Source organism: Cryptomeria japonica, chromosome 5 (genome assembly GCF_030272615.1).
Source record: "Cryptomeria japonica chromosome 5, Sugi_1.0, whole genome shotgun sequence".
In the NCBI taxonomy this organism is placed as follows: Eukaryota; Viridiplantae; Streptophyta; class Pinopsida; order Cupressales; family Cupressaceae; genus Cryptomeria; species Cryptomeria japonica.
In genome coordinates this window covers 778,152,579-778,172,885 of record NC_081409.1, presented here as the reverse complement: position 1 = coordinate 778,172,885, position 20,307 = coordinate 778,152,579, and positions in this window count along the sequence as shown.

Genomic DNA, 20,307 nt, shown 5'->3' with positions numbered 1-20,307 from the left:
AGGTAAGGAAGGAAACTAAAGAAATCTGGAGAAGGATCATGAAGAACAACCCTTTGTATAGTGATGCCCTTCAAACTTCCCATCTGGAAGTAAAGGAAGGTGTCTCTAGTGATTAGAAGAATGAAATTCATACTTAGGGACATACGGAGGATCAAGACCATGTAACTCTTGATGTTGAGATTAGTGTAAATCCTCCGGTGGTAGAGAACATTTGAGAAGTCTCTGTGATTAAAAAAGATGACACTACACCTAGTGGCAACACCGATGCACATGATAAAGGGAATGATGCTGAGGTATAGGAGCCAAAGAAGACATAGGTGTGAGATATAGAGGTAGATAAAGGAAAGAGAGTTGTTGATGCTCTGACAATTGACACTCCTCCAGTCAAAGAGACATGAACCTTACCCCAAATATCAATCAATCTTGATGCTCCTCTTGATATTGGACAAATGTCACTAGCTAAGAAGTTGATGCTTATAGGAGCAGTACTGGCTCAGACCATTGAAGACCTAGTCAAACCAAAAAGTGAAGACACAAAGCTTATTCTGATGTCGGTTGATTTATTGCGAAAGGTGGTTGTGGGTGTGCAACTAGAACCCAATTCTATCCCCTCTGGTAAATTATTGCAATTGATTAACAATGTGAATACCAATTTTTATTCTTTGGGGAAGTCTACCACTAAGCGAGAGATAGATTCAAGGAGGTTCATATGCAAACATTCTGGAAAATGATAGAGGATTATAGAGTAAGATTGAATAAACATTTGTAGACAATCTCTGAGGCACTAACTAAAGGCAATAAAATATATAAGTATTATCTTATTTTTCCAAAGTTTGCACTGGATATAGATAAGAAAATTGATATTTGTAAGGGTAAACTAGCTAGTATTAAATTGTAGTCTTGATTCTAATAATATATCCCTAACCAACAGTATAGAAGGGTAGGTAATGGATATCAATGATCAACTCTTGAGCCTTAATGCAAAGAAGGATATGATTTTGAGGAGAGTTGGTGAACTCTAGAATCTGAGTGCTCCTCGGTTGGACACCATATCGGCAATAAAGTTGATTGCCAGGCTATAGTACAACCTATTCCATCTAAATTGAATGATGTAGAGATTCATGCCTATTTTTTTAGTGCATTCATCACAGTTTTGGATAAATTGAACAATGGGTGGGACACTCACTTAGGATTTTTTAAGATCATTTATTCTAATATCTTCATGTTTGTGTAAAGTGTGCGATAGATATCCCTGTATATAAGTTTTGGACAAAACCCCATCTTTGGCATTGCTATCAAAGGGGGGAGAGGTGAAAAATGTACAAAGAATGTTACAGGTTTTTGAGTTCTTAATCTAAGGGGGAGCCTTAGAAATTTTGATAGAAATTTTGATCTGGTGTACAGGTTTCAACACTTAGTCATTTTTCACAAATGTTGCCATCAATGCCAAAGGGGAAGATTTTTGGCAATTGACACTCATCCGGTGAATTTTGGTGCTTGATTAATGGTTTAGGGTTGTCATTGATGGAAACTCTTCATGATAATCCTATCCAGTAATCATGGATTTTGATATCCGGGAGTTATTATGGTTTATTAACCAGTAATCCAATTAACCAATATTTTAGGTTGGGCAGAGCAGTTTTGGTCTAGAAGCTTTCCGATGATTGTGGTGTTATGAATCATACATGGGATGATAAGGCCAACATAGAGACATCATCTTATCATCTTTTTGGTGATCCACTTTTTTTTTTGTGATCCGATCAAGACAACTCAATTCTACATGTAACATCAACATGCTGACTTGATAATTGTTTATTTTGTGATTGTGGATATATAAGACTGATGTAGAAGATCTTTTTGGTGTATGATATGATTGTATGTGAGAAAGTGGTGATCGAGAATCATTTTTAGTGTAGTTTCATGTGCACATTCTTGATCTGGTAGCTGACTGAGACAAAAAACATAGTAGTGTTGCAGAGAAAATACAGTCAGAGATTTGGCACTTAACTGAAACTCATCTACGCATTGTTAGATTCTATTTTGGAGTTCTTTCATTTTTTTTATCACTATAATTGATTAGTAAGGTAGTGAGCCTTCTAGGGTTGTAGGAATTATTGTAATTGAGCAGTGAGGTCTAGGCAGTGTGCCTGAATGCTTGTGCATTCCCCCTCATCTAATTTTGTTTTTCTATTGGCCATAATAGAACAATATTGTGAGTTCAAATCCCACCATGGTTTTTCCCATTTGGGTTTCCACATGAAAATCCTGGTATTATGATTTTGTGGTTGATTGTTTTGAGTTTCTGTATTTCAGTTTCATTCTTATATGCTTCCGGTGGTTGAAGGTTAAGTCAAAAAATTTAATAACTGGTAGAACATTGATTCACCCCCTCTCTCAGTGTTCCTTGATTCCAATACTCAATGGTCTGCAATTGGTATTGACTAAGTATGATTATTCTAGTAAATATTATGTTAGAGTATGTTCATAATTTTGGTTCACATTTGTGCCACATTGTTTCATTAATTGTTGTGGTTTCAATATAATGTTGGTGGATGTAAATTCTTGATATATCTCACTTTTTAGGTTCTCATTTGATCTATAGTTAAAGTTATGTTGGTATGTGTATCAACTTGTACAGTGACTGAGTGATAGCTTACAAGAATGTGTTGCATTCCTCTTCCTTTAGTATTTATGATGGTGTAGTTTGATTATTTGGATATTATCTATTTGATGATGCTATGTGGTGCCTCAAAAAGTTTTTTTGATGGTTTGCATCATGTTTTGAGTTAGTTTGGTTAGTGAGCTTTAACGGTTTTATCTCTTGGAGTTGACCCATGATGTTTTGGTCCATGCGGTAATGTGCAAAACTATAGGTGTTGATTTGGGATGGATAGGAAGGTGTTTCAACATGGGGTAATTCTTCATATCTCTCATTCTACCTTTCATATTGCCTTAAAGATTATTTTTGGGCCAACTATTTTTATCTACATGTTACATAAAATTAGGTCAACCTAATTGATGTTATCTTGACTATGAATGGTATATTAAGGATGAAATATTTTTGGAAGAGGTAAGACAAGAAGTTGTGATGTGATTGAGTGATATTGTGTAATTATAAAGGTGAACAAGCATAGTTGAGTAGTAATGGAGGAAGTTTTAGATGTGTATTAATAATGGAGTGCAATCAACATATTAGGTGATGTGGTTCTCAATAGTTCAATCATATTTATACTTAATAATCATATGCTTTGTAACTTGCCTTTTAGAAGTTATATTTAGTGTTTCCAAGTATCTATTGTATCTTGCCTAAAGATTGTGTGTCTGAATAATGCAACTCCCATGTATCTTGCCTCGAGGTTGTGTTGCTTAGTCTTTCAAGTCCATATTAGTAGCAATGAGATTCCTTAGCCTTGAGCCTAAAACATTGTAACCTATTTTTATATAGTGGGATATTTCTCACTATGGATTTTCCACATAAAATCTTGGTGTTCATGTGTGTTTACTATTATTATTTTTAGTTCTTTACTTTTGCACATGTGGTAAATGGAATGAATGATAAATGATATTAAATTTTTTAATTTTTAATATATGTTGATTCACCCACCCTCTCAACATTTGAAAGTGTTCAACAACAATAACTATCCACTAGCTCCTATATATATTAATCATACCTTGGGTACCACCCAAGCTAATTAGATGTTCTTAGCTATAGCACTTACGATGACCTATCTACCTATATATGATTATAATATTGATTGTATAACTTATTTTAGAGTTAGGGTGGCAACAAACCAACTACTCATATATGTGATAATGCATGGAAAGATGTTATTGGCTCTAGGATATTGGTTATTTAAGGTGACTACAATTTGACCAATTTTTTTACCCTGCTACTCTTCCTTCTCCATCTAATCCTTTTACTTATTTTTCATGTTCTTGATCTTATATTTCTACATTATCTTCTCCTTATCCTTCTTCTTCTTATTTTTCATATTCTTCAAAAATAATATGATGAGAATCCATTTTCTTAGAGTTCATAAAACTCTTTGCAAACTCTTTCATTGTATTCACTATTACTAACTTGATTTGATCCTTCATGTTTTTATATTACTTTCTTATTATATCAATGATTATGGTTTTCATATCTTCCACTAACCCATCCTCTTTATAAATAGTATTTCTCAAAGTGATGAGATCATCTCTTCTGCATCTTGTTGAATTCTTCACCATGGTCTAACAAATAATTTCACAATAATTCATATAAAATAAATCAAATTAATCTTACTTTTTAATAATGTACCAATGTCAAGACCTCACTTCACAAAATAAACTCTACTAAATTCAATAATTTACAACTTATGTAGTGATTCTGATGGAAACCCTGATTTTAAAATAAATTATTAAATTATAATCAAAATGACATCAAATATGAATTTTAGTAGGATACAACTTTTCCTAATAATATTTTATATATTATTTTTTTAGCTTTTGGAAATAATTAAGCACTCACCCTAATATAAACCTAATTTTCTAATAACTACTTAGCTTTATAAATAAAGAAAAAATTCTCTATAATCATAAAGATATATGTGCTTCCTAAAATTGCCTCCAATTTTTTTTAAAAATACTTGTCTTTACAATACTAAGATCATACTTTGATACCACAAGTTGAAATAAAAATAAATTATTAAATAGAAGAATATAATAGAAAATATACTAAAAATGTTTGATAATAATATGCCACTTTTGATGGGGTAAGCTCCTAATCTGCTTTATGGGGGATGCCTCTAATATTCTTCAATAAGAACATAATCCTCAACATGATGCTAATAGTTATTGAATAGCTCTTATATATAACTAATTATGTCTTGACTAGAACCCAAGATAATTTAGCCCCTAGGATGGACCATTACATAGACATATATTTATATATCTTATTTCATAGTTAAGGTAGCCACAAGCCAACTACTCATAACCCAATACACACTATAATATTAGGAGCACAATAGAAGCATATGAAATGGTCAACAATAATATAAAGATAAGAAAATGGGTCTTAGAAAGGGGTCAAAACATATGAAGAGTGTACGCAATTTATGCTCTTGTGTCTTTACCTTCTCTATGATTCTACTAACTAGTAAAATTGCTACACCAAAAACACCACTCAAATACTCTTTTAAACATCACAATAAAAATCTATAAAGAAGGTTTTCTTTATTAATAAATCAATTGATCAACATTTTGGGTTAAAGATAAAATAAATACCACACATTTCCAACATCCTATTATTCATTATATTCAAGAAATGGATGAATGGTAAAATTTGAAATAAAACCATATTTTGGATGATGAAAGGATCTTGTCAAAGGGATCAATATTGACCATTATAAAATGAAACAATACTAATAAACCTAGATGCATATGCCACCAAAATTATAACAAACATACTAAGAATAAAAAGGTAAAGTCAATCCTAATGAAAACAAATAGTGAGTTTACCATGACATAGTTTGTTCAATACTCATATCCAAACTTTATTGTAGATTGTTTGAGACGCAACTTTATATCCAACCAATTATACGTTCTAAAGTGAGTGTTTATTATTTATATATATTTTTTTTTTATAATTATTTTTCGAAATAATATTTTATAGGGAGAATAGTTTTCTTATTAGCAAAAAAATTATGTTTTTGAATGATCCTCAACCATTACATGATAGCCAAAACATAAATAAGAAAGGTTACATATAACAAAAGAACATAACAATTCAATAGAAGAAAAAAGGAAATGGAGATAAAAACCAACAAATTTTTTTTTGACATCATAATAACAATTGGAACACCAAGCTTATAGCTAGATTGATAAGATATCATTTAAGAAGTTAATTGTATTATGTTCCTTCCTAAAAAAATTCTAAATTTTCCTCCATCATTTTATTATCCAAGCTAATATTTGTGCCCTTATTTTTTCAAATGGCTCTTGGTTCTCTTACTTGGTCCCTCTTGAGGGTCAATTTTCTCTTCAATTATTATGATGCTAGCTATTAAATTTTGATATGGGTGTAAAGAAGATGTGATTATTTAGAAATATCTTAAAATTATTTGTTGCCTCTTTTTAGCCTTGAAAAATACGATTCAAAATATTTTATACAATTCTTAAAATCATATACATCCTTAAGAGTTTTTTTAGTTATCCTCTTTAATAAACTCCTTTCTAACTCTAGATTGGGAAGATCCCATTAATTTGTTGATGTAGTTGGTTTAATCTAATTTTTAGTTTCTCTTTTTTGTTCATAAACTATTTGAGGATAATATTTTGGAGATTATATTCCATCTTCAAATAATCCACTTTAATAACTAAATTATATATGCAAAACCCCCCTACAACTTTAAGAGCATAATAATATTTTTTTTAGGGGTTCAAATGAATACCTATTTATTTGAAACACCTTTCATTTGAAATGAAGGGGTTAAAGGGGCTTTGAACGGGTGCTCATTTTAACCCCCTTATTTTCCCCTTGCCCCCTTCATCTTTAATTTTCTTCAAATTTTTGGATTTCAAGGAACCTTTGCATCAGCAATAGTTTTAATATATTTTTGTTTTATAAAATATATTTTTTCAGTTTAATTAAACATAGGTTTTTTCACTGAAAACAAGCTCTTTGTTTTGCACATGTGGAAAAATAATTATCAATTATTTTTATTCAAAAAAATATCTATGCAATTTCTATTGTTGTTCTTGATCCAACAAAAAAATAAAATTGAATTACAGTACATACAAAAAAACTTATACTCCTAATAGCACAACTATGTCTAAATTGTAATTGGTTTAACTTTATAACTTAATTAAAAATATATTCAATAAAACATTATAAAACCATATGCATACATTACATATCGTAGTTACAAATCTAAATTTGAAAAAAAATAAAAACTATCTTTCATAGAGAAAGAGTTATGCGGTTTATAGTACACATCACTCTTTTTTTAAATGGTGTTTACTTTTAAAAACTAGTTATCAAAATATATGGAAAAAGAAGTAGAATTTGACTCCAACAATTTAAAGAAAAATATATTTAGAATCTATAGACAAAATGTGACAAATCACTAGTTTGCATCATTTTTCAACTTCCTCATGGATTAGCAGCTATAAGTTTCTAAAAGTGAAGATTTGGTTCAAAATGTTTGTTTTAATGTCAAGTTTGGCTAGTAAGTGCAACTAAACATTTTGAACTAAATCTTCACTTTCAGACATCAATAGTTGCTAAACCGTGAGGAATTTTGATCCAAATTATGGATTCCAGATGACAATACCTCAGTGAGAACCTACGGTATTGTAGATTTGCGTACACAAACAAGGTAAACACGGAATTGAAGCAAGCCAAAAAGTGGTTCATTCTATTAAAAAATCCAACATATAACAATTCATGAGATTCCAAGGGTTACCAAAACCCCTTGAGAATCGAAACTCAACAGTCATATTTGCTTATTACATAATAAAATAAAAAACTATGAAATTTTCAAAAAACTATATCAATTTTGTCCTAACTTTGACTAGACCTAACTTTCTACTCAGGCCTCAAAACTGCGAGCCGTTTAACTCATTGGAAAGGTCTCTAAGAGTTGGAGGCCAAGTCCTATAAGAGTGTGCCTATGGTAATGCTATAAAGGACCGACCAACATTTCAAGGGCTGAAAATGCCCCAAAGGCCTTAAAAAATCCCAATTACTAACATGTCAAAAACTAGAAAAAAATATGAAAATATTTTTTTTCTGATATTTCAAAACTATTTCTGATCAAATTTGAAGATGATGCAAACCAGTGATTTGTCACATTTTGTATATAGATTCTAATTTTTATTTATTTTTAATTATTGGAATCAAAATGAATTTCTTTTTCCATCTCCTTCGATAACTAGCTTTAATAGTAAACACCATTTTTAAAGAGTGATGTGTAGTATATGGAACATAACTTTTTTTTATGAAGGATAAAATTCTATTTTTTTCAATTTTAAATTTGTAACCACGTAATCTAATGCTTGTATTTGGTTTCATAACATCTTTTCTTTTGTTTTTTTAATTAAGTTTTGAAGTCAAACCAGTTACAATTTAGACATAAGTGTATTATATGGAACATAACTTTTTTTGTATTTATCAAAAAATAATTTTTTTTTTGGTTGGATCAAGGACATCAATACCAATTGCATAGGTATTTTTTAGACTTTTTGCTAATCTACCATTTTTATACATGCACAGAATAGAGAGCTTGATGCTTGATGAAAAATCTATGTTTAATTAAACTAAAAATATATATATAATAAAATCAAAATATGTGAAAACCATACTTGATAGAAAGCTTATTTTGAGAATTATGATCCTGCAGTTGGGTTTGTCAAGTTGATTCCAATTTGATAATCAAACAGGGCCTCAAACACCAAAAATATGCTAAAAATTAAAGATAAAGGGTGTAATGAGAAAATTTAGGGGGTTTGAATAAACATATCTTTGTTTGAGCCTCCTAGGACCCCTTTGAATGAATGTTTTCCAAGGGGGGTTCAAACAAAGGTCATGCTCATTTCAACCACCTAAAAATAATATTTAACAATATATTTAAGATGCTTTTGAAAAAAGGTATTTAGTTAAAAATATTTTTAACAGCTAACCTTCAATCGAAGGCCTAGCCAACATAATTAGACTTTCCCTTCCTAGTCATAGTCTTAGGTCCATAATCCACCTCCTTATTAGAGGGGATTTTAGTAGTGATGTATTTTACAATAGATCCTTCCTTTCCCAAAGATGATTTAGAGGATCCATGAGCATAATAAGAGTACTCCACAATATTAACCTTCATGGAAGCTTGCCTAGGCACCACTTTGAATTTACCAAATAAATAAACCAAGAAAATCAAGCTTTGATGGAGCAATGATCTAGCCTTATTTAGCCAAACATCAAATACAGTAAATTCCAAGGACATAAGTAGGTAAAATAGAAGGCTAAGAATCCTTCTATGTTTGAAATGATTAAGGAAAGTAAAATGTTAGGAACAAATACATGTGTACCTTTGAAAATAATATATTTCTTTAATTGTCTCATCTCAAGATCTAGATAGTGATTCTTTGAGATAGTTCACTTAAAGTCTTATAAGATTCTCTTTTCCTCACAAGGGAGCTTCTATTTCTTCTTTATTTTTGGTTTTTTATCCTTGATAACCTTTGAACCTTCCACATATAATTTTATGACCTCTATTATGTTGGTATTTTGGATATTTTGATATGGTTTTGTCATTGATGTCAACACCTATTAACACATATCAACTCTGGCACTTTGGAGAATTGGCAATGTTCACCGGCAAGCAAGTGACTTATGCACAGTCACTGGTATCTGGTTCATTGATAGGATATATTGTTCATCGACACTTGAAATGATATGGAAAACACTTGGTTATGACAAAGACATTGTCTGGACACTTTGTCTTGAAGATTTATTCATTGGTATATTTGAGTTTGGATATTTGCTGTTACCGGCAAATAGGTCCAGGATAAGCACGGGTAGGTTTATCTATTCTAGATCAGCACGACACGCTATGGAGATGATTTAATATTGTTGTAGATGCATCTAGCCAACATGTTGTATCAGTTATTGCATCGGTCATTGATTTACTTGTAAATTGTTTTTATTGTAATATCTTTTAGAGCCGACCTACAAAAATTGGTCTTAGGTTATGGTATAAATGTAAGATCTTATTTGTAAGATTGGTATGCGAATGTGAGAAGGATTGTAATTCCGTATATGTGAGAATAAGAAGAGCTATACATGCAGACATCATTTGAAGGTTGAAGGAAGGTTTTGTGAAGGCATATCAGAATTACACTGGTACAGAATCCAGCATATGAAGATGTTATTTTGAGCAGTACATCATTATTGGATTTAACCATCCAATTGTAGTCAGTGTGACTCCCATTTGTGATTGAGCAGTGAGCTCTAGGCACTTGGCCTTTCTGCATGCGTAGACCCCATTTGTATACACATACTATCTACAGTAGGATCATCTGATTGTGGGTAAGGTTTCCCATCGTGGTTTTTCCCCTTACAGGGTTTCCATGTACAAATATTAGTGTTATGTGTTGTGGATGTCATTGCCTTTTTGTTTCATGCATTAATCTTTATTGGTGCTGCAATTAACTAATAAACTATCTACCGGCATAAAGTTCGGTTTACCGGTATTAAGCATTAAGTTTGGTTAAGTTGTTTTTGGTTTAAATTTATTAGACAACTGATTCACCCCCCCCCCCTCTCAATTATCTCTGGGACCTAACAATTGGTATCAGAGCTTAGTCCTCTTTTTGTAGAAGTTTAACAACTTGAGGAGATCTAATGTCTTCTAACTATTTCAGGAAGGACAGTCCTAAACTTGATTGAACCAACTATGGGATATGGAAGATCAGGATGGAGACATGTCTGAATTGCATTGGAAAGGACATGTGGAAAGTTACAAAGATTGGCTATACTGCTCCTACTCCCAGTCAGCCTAATCCACCTACCTTAGGAAAAGATGAAGAAAATGATTGCAAACCAAGAGAAGCACTTTTGAGCGCATTGTCAGATCAGCAAATCATGGGATTATCAGATAGATCTACTGCTAAAGCTATTTGGCACCATCTAGAAACATTGAATGAAGGAGATTTCATAGTCAAAATTGCAAAACTTGAAAGTTTCTGGGTCAGGTATGACAATCTGAAAATGGAAGAAGATGAAAGGATTTCTGCTTTTATGAAAAGAGTTAATGAAATTGTTTTAGGTATTAAATGTTGTGGAGGAACCTTAAGGGAAGATGAAATTGTTTCAAAAGTTTTAAGAGGATTGCCACAGGCTTACAAAATGAAAGTTACTACTATAAATGAGTTAAGAACAATGCCTAATACATCAGTAACTAGGGATACATTGTTTGGAAAACTTTCAGCTTTTGAGATTGAGGAATTTGGTCCTATTGCTACTATAAAGATAGATTTAGCTTTTAAGGCATCAACATCATTTGCACCATCCTTTGACAAGTCTGATTGGAAATCCTTTTATGCAAGAGAACTTGAAGAAAGCAGGAGAGAAAATGAAGAACTTGAAGAACTTGAAGCACTGTTTGCAAGAAAAATGCCTAAAGGTCCAGTTGGTAAAGCACCCTCTAAATGTTTTAACTGTAATTAGACTGGCCATATGGCTTCAAGATTCCCTGATAGACATGCACAATTGAGAGAAGAAGCTAGAAGAACATACAGGCGTAACCCTGAATATCAAAGATACAAATTTAAGAAGAATAAATACAAATCTTGTTATCTTGCTAATGAAGGAGTCGCTGATGATTCTGATAAGGATCCGGTAGATAATGGATGGGTCTTTGTTGCTATAACAGAAGATCAATTGGCACCTACTGTTCAACCAGTAGAGTAGGCCCTGGCAGCTAAAGTTGAAGTTAAGGATGAATGGATCATTGATTCAGGATGTTCACATCATATGACTAGTGATAAAGGTAAATTCTTGAACTTTTAGGAATATAATAGAGGTCTAGTAAGATTTGGAGATGATAAAGCTTGTTTGATCAAAGGAAAAGGTACAATATCTCTTGATGGTAAGCATAATACCGATAATGTTTACTATGTTGAAGGTTTAAAGAATAATCTTTTGAGTGTTGGTCAATTAGTTGAAAAAGGATTTCAGTTACAATTCAAGAATGGGCAATGTAAAATTATGAATAAAATTGGTTTGGAAATTGCAACCGGTAATCAAACTAGAGTTAATATCTTTCATTTGAACAACAATGCAAAGACATGCTTGATTACACATATTGATGAAAGTTGGCTATGGCATAAGAGACTCTGTCATGTAAATTTTGATTGCATTGTGAAAATTAGTACAACTAAAGTAGTTAGAGATTTACCTAAGATTGTTAAACCTCACAATCTGGTATGTAAGGAATGTCAATATGGAAAACAAGTTAGAGCATCTTTTAAAAGTATTCTAGAAAAATCCAATAATGCTCTTGACTTAATTCATATTGATTTATGTGGTCCAGCTAGAACTAAAAGCTTACAAGGTGTAGATATTTCATGCTAATCATTGATGACTATTCTAGAATGTGTTGGGTTACTTTTCTCAGAGAAAAATCAGAAGCACTTGGGAAATTCAAACTATTCAAAGCAATGGTAGAAAATGAAACCGGTAAGAAAATCAAATGTCTAAGATCATATCAAGGAGGTGAATTCACATATAAGGAATTTAATACATTCTATGAAGTAAATGAAATCAGAAGACAGTTATCAGCACCCTAGACACCACAATAGAATGGAGTTGTAGAAAGGAAAAATAGAACTATCTTGGATGCAGCTAGAAGTATTTTATCAGAAGCAAATCTACCACATGTATATTGGAGAGAGGCAATAAGAACAACAGTATACACATTCAACAAAGTTCACATCAAAGGTGAAATTGGTAAGACCCCTCATGAACTATGGTTTGGTATTACTCCTATTCTTAAATATTTCAAAATATTTAAATGTAAATGCTATATTAGAAGAGATGAGTATATTGACAAATTTGATCCTAGAAGTGATGAAGGAATATTTATTGGTTATTCATCTAAGAGCAAGGCATATATATGTTTTAACAAGAGATTGTAGAAAATTGTTGAGACTACAAATGTGAAAATTAATGAACAGTTTAGAGGAACTTCGAGGTATATAGACTTTGAACTAGCAATAGAGATACTGACAAATGAACCTACATTGAACCCACTGGTACATAATGAAGATCTAGTCACACCGGTATCATCTGAAAATTCCACTGTAACTGAAGAACATCAACAAACAAAGACACCCCGGTATGTAAGATTGAACCACTCTGAAAATCAGATATTTGGGAACAAATATCAAGGAGTTATGACAAGAGGAAGACTGGCAAATGAAGAGGTATGTCTTATTTCCCAAATTGAACCATCATCAATTAATGAGGCATGTGAAGATAAACAATGTATTAAAGCTATGGAAGAAGAATTAGAACAAATTGAAAAGAATAACATATGGATATTAGTTCCCCGACCTAAAGACAAAAATGTAATTGGAACAAAATGGGTATTCAGAAACAAACTTAATGAAGATGGTAAGGTAATCATAAATAAAGCAAGACTAGTGTGCAAGGGATATTCACAGAAAGAAGGAATTGATTACAATGGAACCTTTGCACCTATAGCTAGAATTGAGGTAGTCAGATTATTCTTGGCTTTTGCAACACACAAAAACTACAAAGTATATCAAATGGATATTAAATGTGCATTTATGAATGGAGATCTCAAAGAAGAAGTTTACATTGAGCAACCTGATGGATTTTATTTGACATATAACAAAGATATGGTTTGCAGGTTAAGGAAAGCTTTGTATGGGTTGAAGCAAGCTCTAAGAGCTTGGTATGCTAGATTGGATAAATATCTTTTGAAGATTGGTTTTTCTAAAGGTAATGCTGACAAGAATTTATACTATAAAGTGACTATTGATGACATCTTGGTTATAGAAGTTTTTGTTGATGATATAATCTTTGGAGGAGAAGATGGATTATGTAAAGACTTTTCTATTGAAATGCAACAAGAATTTGAAATGTCTATGATTGGAGAGATAAAATTATTTTTAGGATTGTAGATCTCATAGACTGATAAAGGTATATTCTTGAGTCAATCTAAGTACTTGAAGGAGTTACTAAAGAAATTTGGGATGTAAAAATCTGAACCAGTAAGCACACCCATGACTACAAATGACAAATTATCACTAAGGGATGAATCTACACCTGTTAATCCGACTAGGTACAAATCTATGATAGGAGGTTTACTGCATTTGACACAAACAAGACCTGATATTATGAATGCAGTATGTATTGTTTCAAGATTTCAGAGTAATCCTAGAGAAAATCATGAATCAACAGTAAAAAGGATTTTCCGGTACTTACAAGGCACTACAAATCTTGGCCTATGGTATCCTAGAGATGAAAACTTTGAATTATGTGCATACACTGATGCAAATTGGGTAGGAGATGTAGATGATAGAAAAAGCACCACCGATGGAGCATTTTTCTTGGAAGCAAATTAATTTCTTGGTTGAGTAAGAAACAAAGTTGCACCTCTTTAGCAACAGTAGAATCAGAATATGTTGCAGCAGCAACTAGTTGTACATAGGTATTATGGCTTAAGCAAATGTTGAAGGACATAAAGGTAAATTGCAAGGAACCTATAACTATCTATTGTGATAACACTGCAGCAATTGATATATCTAAGAATCTGGTACTACATTCTAAAACTAAACATGTTTCTATCAAACTAAATTTTGTAAAAGAGAATGTTGAAGCAAAAGAAGTAAAACTAGTTTATGTAAATACTAAAGAGCAGATTGCAGATATTTTCACTAAGCCTTTGCCTAAGGAGAATTTTGAATATCTCAGAGATTAGCTTGGGGCCATACCCCCATCGGTAGAGACTTAGACAGTTGATGTTTGTCATCAACCAATAGAACTAACAGAGAAATCTTTTATTCCGGCTTTGATGAGGTGAGCTACTTCTTAGGAGGAGTAGTTGGTATACTGAATAAGTTGGTATTTTGTATTTGAACTTGGTTTTTGTATTGCTTTGACATTTCATGTCAAAGTGGGAGAGATTGATATGGAAAAACACATGTTACTCCTAGAGGGAGAGATTGTTATTTTGGTAGAGATTGATTACACTCTATACCTAAATTTTTTATTTCTGGTTTTGATCTCTTTTTGGGAGATTGTTGGTTTTTGGTTTCTGGTATTTGACATTTCTGTTTTGGCACTTTGATGGTTTTTCCATCTTGTGTTGCCATCAATGCCAAAGGGGGAGATTGTTGGTATTTTGGATGTGTTCATATGGTTTTGTCATTGATGTCAGCACCTATTAACACTTATCCACTCTGGCACTTTGGAGAATTGGCAATGTTCACCGGCAAGCAAGTGACTTATGCACAGTCACCGGTATTTGGTTCACCGGTAGGATATATTGTTCACCGACACTTGGAATGATATGGAAAACACTTGGTTATGACAAAGACATTGTCGGGACACTTTGTCTTGAAGATTTATTCATTGGTATATTCGAGTTTGCATATTTGTTGTTATCGGCAAATAGGTCAAGGATAAGCACCGACAAGTTTATCTATTCCAGATCAGCACGGCATGCTATGGAGATGATTTAATATTGTTGTAAATGCATCAAGCCGACATGTTGTATCGGTTATTGCATTGGTCATTGATTTACTTGTAAATCATTTTTATTGTAATATCTTTTAGAGCCGACCTACAAAAATTGGTCTTAGGTTATGGTATAAATGTAAGATCTTATTTGTAAGATCGGTATGCGAATGTGAGAAGGATTGTAATTTGGTTTAAGTGAGAATAAGCAGAGCTATACATGCAGACATCATTTGAAGGTTGAAGGAAGGTTTTGTGAAGGCATATCAAAACTACACTGGTACTGAATCCAGCATATGAAGATGCTATTTTGAGCAGTACATCATTATTGGATTTAACCATCCAATTGTAGTTAGTGTGACTCCCATTTGTGATTGAGTAGTGAGCTCTAGGCACTTGGCCTTTCTGCATGTGCAAACCCCATTTGTATACACATACTATCTGTAGTAGTATCATTTGATTGTGGGTAAGGTTTCCCATTGTGGTTTTTCCCCTTACAGGGTTTCCACGTACAAATATTAGTGTTATGTGTTGTGGATTTCATTGCCATTTTGTTTCATGCATTAATATTTAATGGTACTGCAATTAACTGATAAACTGTCTACCGGCATAAAGTTTGGTTTACCGGTATTAAGCATTAAGTTTGGTTAAGTTGTTTTTGGTTTAAATTTATTAGACAACTGATTCACCCCCCCCCCCTCTTAGTTGTCTCTGGGACCTAAGATATTATACATTCCTTTGTCATCTTGAAGCTAATATAGTTTACATTAACTCTTTTGGACCCTTCCATGATCAAGAAAATTTTATCAACAAAAATTGCCTAAAGCCATTGACCCTCTCCATGAAATTAGTTATCCTTTCTCTCCTTAAAATATGCCAAGTGATAGATTTTTTCTTCATTAGATCATAGGATGAGGGTTTAACACAAATCCTCTCTCCCCCATGCTATTATAGTACATATGGATCTAAGAGTTACCCTTCTTCCAAACAATTGAATCTTAAGAAAGGTTACATGGGATGTTTACAACAAAACTCTCACTTTCAACCTTTTTTTGAAACAAGGTCTAAAACTGCAAGAGTTTATTGATGATAAGGCAATCCAAATACCTTCATAGGGAGTATAATTACTTGTAACATATGACTTATTTTTACATCTTTATCCAAATGGGAAATTTTTGTATGTTATTTCAATGGCTAATTTTTACTTTGATGACATACTCAACAAAATTAGATTGACAAAATTGGTCCATTATGTAAGAATTGATATTTAAAGGCATTTAATTGATCTGAAATTATTATTTTAATATTTAGATTAATTAAACTACTTCCAATTTGATTAAATGTGTGAATTGAATTGTTATTAATATTTTGAATTCATACATAATCATAATAATCATTTGAATGGTGCACAATGCACCTAACAATTGACTATGCTTATTAAGAGATACTTTTATGTTGCTATGTATTTTTATATTATTAAATGATGTGGTCACTATTAAATTTAAATTAATTAACATCCACAAATATAGACAAAAACGATAATGGGACTAAATATATATTTTAACTTATAATAGAAAAAGTGAGAGTTCTTAAAATGCATAAACAATATGTGTGTGTGCATGTGAAAAAGGTTAAGAAACCAAGGATAATAACAAATCGCTAGATTGTAAGGGCCAATTTCTTTTACATAAAACTTCATGGAACTAGATTCATGGATGTGACAAATATTGGCAAACAATGAAATGTGTATAAGTGCTATAAACATAGATTACAATGCAAAATCAATATTCCATATAATGGTCCAACTATAAGTGTTACTGGTGAATGTCCTTTGATGCTTACAATAAAAACATTATAATCATATATTATAAGATATTCAAGGATACAAATTAATTTCCAAATGAGTATGTTTCAATACTCAAAACATAATGAATCATCCTAGAAATGTATACTATGTTGGAAACTAGAATTATAAATTTTGAATTTTGAGTTAGATTCATAGTGTGAGATTATATAATGCCCCTCTTGTTTTCTTTTTTGCATTGTATTCTTCTTGATGAGGATCTGGCTTCATTCTTGTGGTTGTGTCATTTTTAGTTTAGGTGTGGATCTTCTTGTGGTGCTTTGATCTTATTTTGGATGCTTCATTGTTGCAGTATATGTTTTTGAGTGTATATCTTATGATTTGTTTCGATATATTTTCCATGATTGTATTAGACTAGTGATGTATTGGATTGATTCATGGTGATCTGATTTATACTGCTACATTGAGATGTGTTCTTCCTTCCAGTGCCTAGTTATCAGAACCATTGTGCTATTGTTTATTGCATATTTGATTTAGCTACTAGATCTGTTGGCAGTTGTTGCCATATTTGAGATGCTAGTTTGGTTAATGATTGGAATGAGTTCAAGTGATGTTAATCTGGTTGGTTAATTTAGAAGTAACAAATAATTATTACATTATTATATTTCATTTAATAGATTAAATGCTCATAGATACAATTGGTGATATTCATCTTAGATTCATTACATTGTCATGATGATGAGATTATGATGTTGACCGTTTAGGGAATAATTATATGTTTATCATAGTGAAATAATATTGATGTTGTTATTTAATTCAATTAATTATATGAAGTTATTATTATCATGTTTTAATTGATATTAGAGGTGAAGGGGATGACATCACATCATTCGAATATATGAGAATGCATGCAATGTTAAAATTCCCTTCCAATGAGTTTAGGATTTCACATTTCTCCCTTGTTTTTCAATGAAATGGCTTCTAATTTGTTTTGAATGTTTAGTAGGATGGTTTAAAGCATTTCTTTGAAAACTTGAATTTTTCTAGTTAACTGCTTATCTTGTATGTCTTCAATTTTGGAAAATATAGTTTTACATGTGTAAATGCTATCAAATTTTTGTTGGATTGGGGGAAGGTAATTTTGAATATAATTTTGAGATGTTTTTATGGATTTTATTTTAGAAATATGATGTCGGGCACATTTTTTCTAACGGTTTTTCTTGGATTTTTTATTTGATCACTTTAAATTTTTGGGGTCTTTAGAGGTCATTTAGTGTTGAGTTGTGCAATTGATGCTTAACGATTCACTTTCGGAAGGTTAAAGCTATTCTTTTTCAAACTACTTGTAAAATTGCAATTGATGTCTAAATCAGTGTTCTTGACACCTATATATGTTCTTTTGATGCTCAGATCTACGCTTTTGATAACTAGTGTTGAAATTTTCATCACCAATAATGTGTTTTTGATCACCGACATCACACATTTGATTCTTATGTTCTCCCTATTTCTTTCTTAGAGCTTGGATGACCTCCATGACTAGCTTTTGGTCCAACCGATTTTAATGAGGTGAATTTTGATAGTTTAATGGTAATAATCTGTTTGTAGAATAATGGTTTTGTAAGCAGTTTAAAATTGGGATTGAATTGGATCCATTATCTAAGCAATATGACCAATTGAGTATACCTTTTATTTGGATAAAATGGAATTATGTGAAAGAGATATTTTATGTTATTGAGTTTGCAGCAAGTGAATTGCGATATTGTATTATTTTGATCCCTCATTCAAATTAATGGGATTAACATTAGGATTAGGTACTAGAGTGGGTCATAGGGATGGCTCTCATTGTGGGCTAGGGAAAAAATTTGGTTTAGAGTGGGTCTTGGGGATAGCTCTCATTCAGGGTCGGAGCCTAAAGTAGCTTCCAAGATAATCAAATGGATAGTGAGAGTAAGACAAGTGATAACATAATTAAAATTTGGGTTGGGATTTGTAATGTAGGTTGGAATTAGGGTTTCACCAATTAGGATAATAAGACCACCAATTTTATAAGATCAAAGTTACATTTGAAAGGGGAAATTGAGAACCCAGTAGATCTAGCCATAATTTAATTAGGGAAGAGTGTTAGGATGTTGATTGGACTTGTTTATTATATCCCCTTTTAGGGAGTCAAAATTGGATTTGAATTATAAATTTCTAGGGTGAAACAAAAGACAATTGAAGCAAAAAAATGATAATATAATTTTCTATACTTCACACAAAGCCATAGACAGAGATCTAAGAAGAGAAAGTGAATCAAAACATATAGCCAAAAATTTGGGTAGAATTGTCAGAACTAGGAGAGTAGGGTGACCTAGTCCTGCAACTTTCAAGTAGGCAAGCAGGATGTTTTCTAGATTAGGGAGACACATAAAATCCACTATTAGAAGACAAGACAAAATTTTAGGGACTAGGGTGGTGGGGATACCTGGTCCTTTGTTTTTAGTGCTTATAATAGCTGAACCTACCTATTGTTATCTTTTCCATCAAAATATTTGATCACAACACCTTAATCAATTTTATACAAACAGAGAGAGAAAAGGGTTGTGGACATGGGTTTACCTTGGTTCAAACCTAGGTTTAGGAATTGACCTTGAAATTGAAATGATAATTGAAATAGAAATAGAATTGAATTGTAGCAGAATACTTTCCTTTTGAGGGAAAGGTTGGATCTGAATTTGAATTCTTGTAATTGAAGTTGATAGCTTGATGAAGCTTGCTTGAATCCTCAAGTCAAGGTTTTAGGATGTCATGTGGAATTTCTTCATGGAAGGTTGATCATGGATGCCATCTTGAATCCTTGAACTTGACTTGACCTCTTGTTCAATGTTGGATGGATGATTGATTGCTTTCTCAATTGAATTGAATTAAGAGAGATATCCATCCATCTTAGAATTCAAATGAGAGGGGTAGGCCTCCTTTTATACTTAATCATCCAAAAATTATTTGAATTTTTGGAGCAAGCTGATACGGGACCTAACTTCCCACCTAATTGAAGTGACTATTGATGGGACCAAATTTGGGTCCTAATTAGGAGAACTAGGGTGGTGGGGGGCCATGGTCTTGAGCTAGGACAATGGTGCCCTCAATGCCTTGGTCTTGTTAATTAGGACTCAAATTTGAATATGGATCAAAAAGAGAGTTGAAAATGTAGATTTTAGGAAGGTGTGAGTAGAATCAAAGTAGATATCAGACACTGAAAGATAGAACACCAAGGTGAGGTCTAAGTGAG